The sequence below is a fragment of the Hipposideros armiger genome, unplaced genomic scaffold, assembly GCF_001890085.2.
Source record: "Hipposideros armiger isolate ML-2016 unplaced genomic scaffold, ASM189008v1 scaffold_275, whole genome shotgun sequence".
NCBI classification, from domain to species: domain Eukaryota; kingdom Metazoa; phylum Chordata; class Mammalia; order Chiroptera; family Hipposideridae; genus Hipposideros; species Hipposideros armiger.
The window spans coordinates 1,283,594-1,290,178 of record NW_017731625.1 but is presented as its reverse complement, the minus strand read 5'-3'; positions in this window follow the sequence as shown (position 1 = coordinate 1,290,178).

The window sequence follows — 6,585 nt, the reverse complement described above, 5'->3', positions numbered from 1 at the left end:
TTTGGGGGCGAGCGGCGGGTCGCTGGCCGGGTGGTGCCGGGATGTGAAAGCACTCTAGTATGATGGGCAAGCGGTGTGGATGGTCTTCGCAGTTTCCTGTTAAGTGGTGACGTCAGTGAGGAGCAAAGGAGGGATCAGCACGGCGTCCGTCGTGGGTCACCTAAGGCAGCTGGCCTGGCTGGGGTACTGCTGGGCCGGCCTGACGGAGCTCAGGCTGGCCACTTGATAATGCCCACTGCCCACGGCCAACCACCTGGACCTAGAGGAGGCGTGGGGAGGGGGTGACTGACGAAGGCCCGGCGGTGAGGCCCTGCTCCACCTGGGACTGGACCTGGAGAAACCATGCCTGCCCTCCCACATGCCCGGCATGCCTCCGGGGGTATTTTAACGTTAGAGGAGACTCATCCATTCAAGTATGTATTAAGTGTCTGCCAGCGGCTCTCAGAATAGAATGGTGAGCTGTACTCTTGACTTCGCTTCCCAGGGAGTCCTCAGTCCTGGGGGGAAGAGGAGACAGAACAGTAAATAAGTAGACACAGTGGTTTCAGAAGGTGTTATAAGGCAGCGTGGGGTAGTGACCGAGGGCTGCACCCTACAGGCTAAAGCTAGGTATGACCAGATGGGAAGAAGATTCCATGGTGTCTGATTACTTACTATGTGGAGGGCCGGCCGAGTGGCGCGTTGGTGGTCCCGGTTCGGATCCCACATATGAGGGCCAGTGACACTGCCCTCCACAGCTAAGATGCTGAACAACAGCTCAACCTGCAGCTGGGCTGCGGTGAGTCGCCAGTGAGGCGTAGGCTGCAGCCCCTGCTGCAGTGGGTTGCCATGGGCTACCGTGTGTAGCCAGCAGCCAGCATGAGCGGCCAGCAGCCGCAGTGAGCGGCTGTCCAGAAGCCGGCGACTGATCTGCCTCGCCCGGGAAGAGCACAATGATGGTGCCAACTTGGGCCAGTGAAGCAACGTCCTCCACAACTAGACTGAAGAACAAAAGAACAGCAACTTGTCTGTTCCCCTTCCTCCAATTTCCCAGCACTGTTCCCATCCCCCAATTCCCCCATTTAAAAAAAAAATCTTTTAAAAAAATAAAATCAAATCAACCTCCTCTGCCAGCCATGCCAGGCCGGGGACCAGGTCTGCTTTGCTCACTGCTGTGCCTGTACCTACACTAGGCACTCAGTCTGTGTGTAGTAAATGAATGAACGAACGAACTCCATGGTCCTCCCAGATCCTGGATAACTTGGGGTTTTATTTTCTCAGATTTCCAAGCCCTATCTCTCCTCTTCTTTCCCACTCTTGACATTCAGGAAAATCTGCTTTCAGGCACTCAACTCCCAGAGGGGCAGGAGGGCCTATCCTCCAGAGGTATTTGAGCCCTAAATCCGAGTTCCATCCTTGCCCCTGTAAAAGGCAGGGTGGCTTGTGTAGCTGAAAGAACACAGAAAGTGAGGCCAAGGCAGGGGTTGTGCCCGTCAGAAGCTGTGTCACTTTCAGTAGGTCACTGACCCTCTCTGGGCCTCCACATATTCATCTGTATATTAGGGCTAACGATAACCCCCTCAGGTATATCATGGGAATCCATGAGTTAATAAGGAACTGCCAGCATAGGACCTTCTGCCTCAAACGAACATATTTCTTTCAAAGATCACTTCGGATCTTTGAAAAAGCAAACCACCTTTCCAGCTTTCTCATTTTTAACTCACTTCAAATGTGTTCCACATGTTCTTGCGTCCTTTTGGCTTTGATCATGGGGACACCATTCGGGAAAGTTGGAGTGGGAAACAACCTCTTTGGGCCTCTTGATAAAATAATAAGAACACTGTAAAGAGGATGAGCTGGTCTCCCTGCCACCCCCCCCCCCAGAAAGTCAAACAATATCCTGGCCTCCCAATAAGTCCTAAACAGCTGTGAATTTCGGGGAGGAGATGACAGGAAGCACCCTTTCTATTTCTTTACCCTTCTAAGAGGCAGTTCCATCTGTCTCTCCCTGCTTGAACAGACCCCAGGAGAGGCTCAGGGCTGTGTCCTGGTGTCTAGCACTAGCCCAGGCACAAGCAGGTGTCCTGGTTCACTTTTGTCCAATTGAATAGAATTAGTGATCCCTGCTGCCAGGCCCCTCCCGCCACAGGGCAGGGAATCACTTGGACATGCACATTCCCATTTTCCAGCTGTAGATGGAAACGGGTTTAAGAGGCAAAGGGATTTGTCCACCATCCCCTGGCTTCAAATCTGCAATGCTGCGCCCTTCCACAGGTGCATAGTGCTGGCTCCGACTGTTCTGAGTGGCAGCCTGGGACCCCCCACACACACCCCAGTCCCAGTGGCTGCAGTGTAAGAGGGTGTTCCACTCAAGGCAGGACCTGATGCCATATGCCCACAACTGATTGGGACAAGTCGAAGTTCTCTCTCTTTGGACACTGTGAGCAATGGAGGGGAAACTGAGGCCAGAAGACACATGAGAGAGGCGGTGAGGGGCAGCCATGCAGAAGCTCCTGGAGTGAACGGTCCACCCCAGGGTTCTCCTCATCCTCTTAGAACAGCCCCCAGCAACCTGGTCTGTACCATGTGACCACCCAGCCATCTCTGATTGGCCCAGAGTGAGCCAATCAGGTCCTCGTCTGGGATTGCTGAGCTGGAGGAAGCATGGTACCTAACTTGCTACCAGCATCTGCTTTACCCATTGTGATACTGTTGTTGACTGGCGAAAATAACTCTCCAAAATGATGCACAAAAAAAAGGGTTTATTTGGAGGAAGGGAAAAAAACTACCACTGCACTACAAGACAACTGCATTCCTCCCATACCGGCCGTCCACGCACCTCCAACACCGAGCTCCAACCGGCCGCCCACGTGGAGAAACGGAGAGAGCCATTTCAAGATGGCAATTTCTATTTATACCATCCCCCCCCCAATCTCCCACAAAGTTAAACATGGAGTCAGGGTCACAGAGTTAACAAGGGGCCCAGCTGCACCCACAGTCCTCCCAGCTCTATGGTCAAGCATCACAAAATTTCAGTTCACTTTATCATAGTGTCGGGCACCCCAGTTTGCCCAGGTCTCCTGGGACTGTGCTAAAACCCAAAATTCCCAGCAAACTGGGATGGCTTAGTACCTGAGTGTGGGGCATGCAGTGTTGGAAAAGGTAGAGGGTTGAATAGCGTCCCCTCAAACTCATGTCCCCCTGAACCTCAGAATGTGAAATAGGGTCTCTGCAGATGTAGTTAAGATAAAGTCATTAGGGTGGGCCTTGAATCCAATGACTGGTGTCCTTTTAAGAAGAGAGACATGCATATAACTATGCAAGGGTGTTTATTTAAAGGATACAAACTATAAAAAAGAGAGAAATGCAGAGACAGAGGCAGAAAGAAGATGGCCATAAAACGAGGAGGAGAGATTGGGGTGATGCAGCCACAAGCCCAGGAACGCTCATCCCAGAGGCTGGAAGCAGGAAGGACTCTCCCCTGGAGACTGGAGGGAGCGGGGCCCTGAGACACCTTGATCTCAGACTTCTGGGCTCCAGATATACAAGGATAAATTGTTTTGAGCCACCCAGTTTGTGGTGCTTTGGTACGGTGGCCCCAGGAAAATCATACAGGTGTGGACCTGGATTTGGCCACAGTTATGGGTTGCACTGTGTCCCCCCAAAATATATGTTGAAATCTTGATCCCTGGTACTTGTGAATGGGACTTTATTTGGAAATAGGGTCTTTGCAGATGTAATTAAGTTAAAATGAGGTCACACCGGAGTAGGGGTGGCTCTAACGCAATAACTGGTGTCCTTATATAAAGACGGAAATCTGAACACATATGCTCAGGGAGAGGCCATGTGACGACACAAAGACTGAAGTGATTCATCTACAAGCCAAGAATGACGAGGCTTGCTAGAGCCACCAGAAGCTGGGAGAGAGGCCTGGAACATTTTCCTTCATGGCCTCAGAAGGACCCAGCTCTGCCAACACCTTGATCTCAGACTTCTGGCCTCCAGAACTGGGAGGAAATACATTTCTGCTGTTTCAATCCTCTCTGTTTGTGGTCATTTGTTACAGCAGCCCCAGGAGACTAGAAGAGCATCAAATAGTCCTGTTTGGGGTTTGGAAACTGGAGCATGGGATGGAAAGAGCCAGCTCACAGCCGCTATACCAGACAAGGCTGTGGGTCTTGCCCACTCACCACACAGACACTCTAGATGTTCCACCTCGCATCTCTTGGTCTCCACAGCCAACTTCACTTCCAGGGTAGGACCTGATTCAGGGTCCACAGGCATCTAAGTTCCCATAAATTCACTCAGAAAAATGAATTCCTGGTCGCCTTGAAACACCAAAGTTGGTTTCTGGCGCTTGAGGTGAGGTGCCTGGCTGACGTGACAGATAAACAGAAGCCATGAGGTAGTGAGACATACTCTGAGTCATGGGGTAAGGAATTAGTGGGTGGTGGCTGGAGTCATAGAAGTAGAGCTAAAGACTGACTGGGCGACAATACAACCCATCTGTGTGAGTTTCCCAGGGCAGCCATAACAAAGTACCATAGAAAAACAGAAATGTAGTCTCTCACGGTTCTGGAGGCCAGAAGATGTCGGCAGGGTGTGCTTCCTCTGAAGGCGCTGGGGGATGGTCTGTTCCAGGCCTTTCTCTGAGTTTCGGGTGGCTCCTTGGCTTGTGGCAGCATCACTTCAGTCTCCCCATGGTGTTCTTCGTGTGCCTGTCTGTGTCCACATTTCCCCTTTTATAAGGACACCAGCCATAGTGCATTAGACCCACACTATTAGTACCATTTCAACTAATCCCACATACAATGACCCTGTCTCCAAAGATGTGACATTCTGAGGTACAATAGGTTGGGACTTCAACATACAGACTTTTTGTTATAATTCAACTTATAACAAAACACAAACACACATACCCACGTATACATACAAACACACACATATGCACCTTAAACACACAGACACAACATATGCACACATATATGCACACACACAGATGCACACCGACCAGCTCTCAGGGCAGAGTCAATGCTCCTAAGCCCAGCTGTATGGGAATTGAAGGATAAATGCCCCCCCCAACTCCCCCACTTGTGGACGGAAAACCTGAGACAAGATCTCAGTGCTTCCCAAAGGGTCCAGAGGGACTGAGCTCAGACTGCCCATGGCTGCAACCTGCTCATTTATGCTTCCCAGATAAACTTCTTGGCCTCAATCTCTGTCTTGGGGCCAAAACATCCCGTTGCCATGGAGTGAATGCAGCAGCCAGTGGGGTGATCTAGCTGTCACCCTCTATGAAGCCAGGCATTAAAGAGATTTGGAAAATGAAAATAATGCCACACATAATTTTTTTTTCAAATGGGGGTTTTTTTTTAATGTTAAAATATAATGAATTTATTTTTAAAGGACATTAACAAATGTTTTTAAATTTTCTGTCTTCAACCCTAATATAATAAATATTTTTATTTAGCTGGGAGAGGCAGGGAGGACCCTCCCCTAGAGCTTTCACCTTGTGACACCTTGACCAGGGATGCCTCCAGAACATGAGAGCTTCAGACTCTTGTTAACGCTGCCCAGTCTGGGGGCCTCTGTTACGCGGCCCGGGCTCTAATCCATGCCCCACCATGTGCACCGTGAACCTTCCTTCTGCCCCAGGCCCTGGGGAGGCTATGGGTCTGGGCTAATGGAGGCAGAGCATTGAAAACAGAGTCACATTCAAGACCAATGCTTTTCTATGTAACTAGTACATGATCCCTCCATCAGATTAAAAAATATATATATCAATTTTTCCAATTCAGTTACTGCTCTTGATTTCCTCTAAGAACAGTTTCCCAGGTTAAATCTTGCAACTAAAGCAGGGGTCTCATCCAGAGTGATCCTGCCCCCTAGACACTGGGTGATATCTGGGCATCTGTGGTCATCATGAGTAGGATGATCCTGGTAGTAGTTGGTGGGGCCAGGGATGCTGCTGGAGACATGCCTACATCCTGGAGCTTGTGAATGGGACCTTATTTAGAAACAGGGTCTTTGCAGATGTGATTAAGAATCTCAAGATATCTTGGATTAGGGTGGCCCCAACTCCAATGATGGTGTCCTTGTAAGAGACAGAAGAGGAGGCAGAGAAGACTGTATGAAGATGGTGGCAGAGATGAGGGATGTGGCCACAAGCCCAGGGATGCTGGAGCCCCCAGAAGCCGGGAAAGGCAGAAAGGACCCTCACCTGGAGACTCTGGAGGGAGTGTGGCCCTGTGACACCTTGGGTTTGGACTTCTGGATTCCAGAATGTGAGGATAAACCCCTACAGTTTAAGCCACCCAGTCTGTGATCCTCTGTCATGGCTACCTCAGCCAATGGCCCCTTCTCAACTCCATCCTTGGTCTTCTCCCTCAACTCCACCCCCATCCTTTGTCCTTACATGCCACTTTTGAGCTAATGACCCACAGATTGGGTTTCCCAGGCCTGGGAGTCAGCCATGTCCTCAGCCCCACACTTTCCTGGTTCCTTTTCCTGCTCTGTCCCATCACCAAGCCCACCTCCACACCCAGCCAGGGGACACCTGCTGTTAGTGCTTGAGGCACACCCATCCTGTGTCCCTACAGCACACTA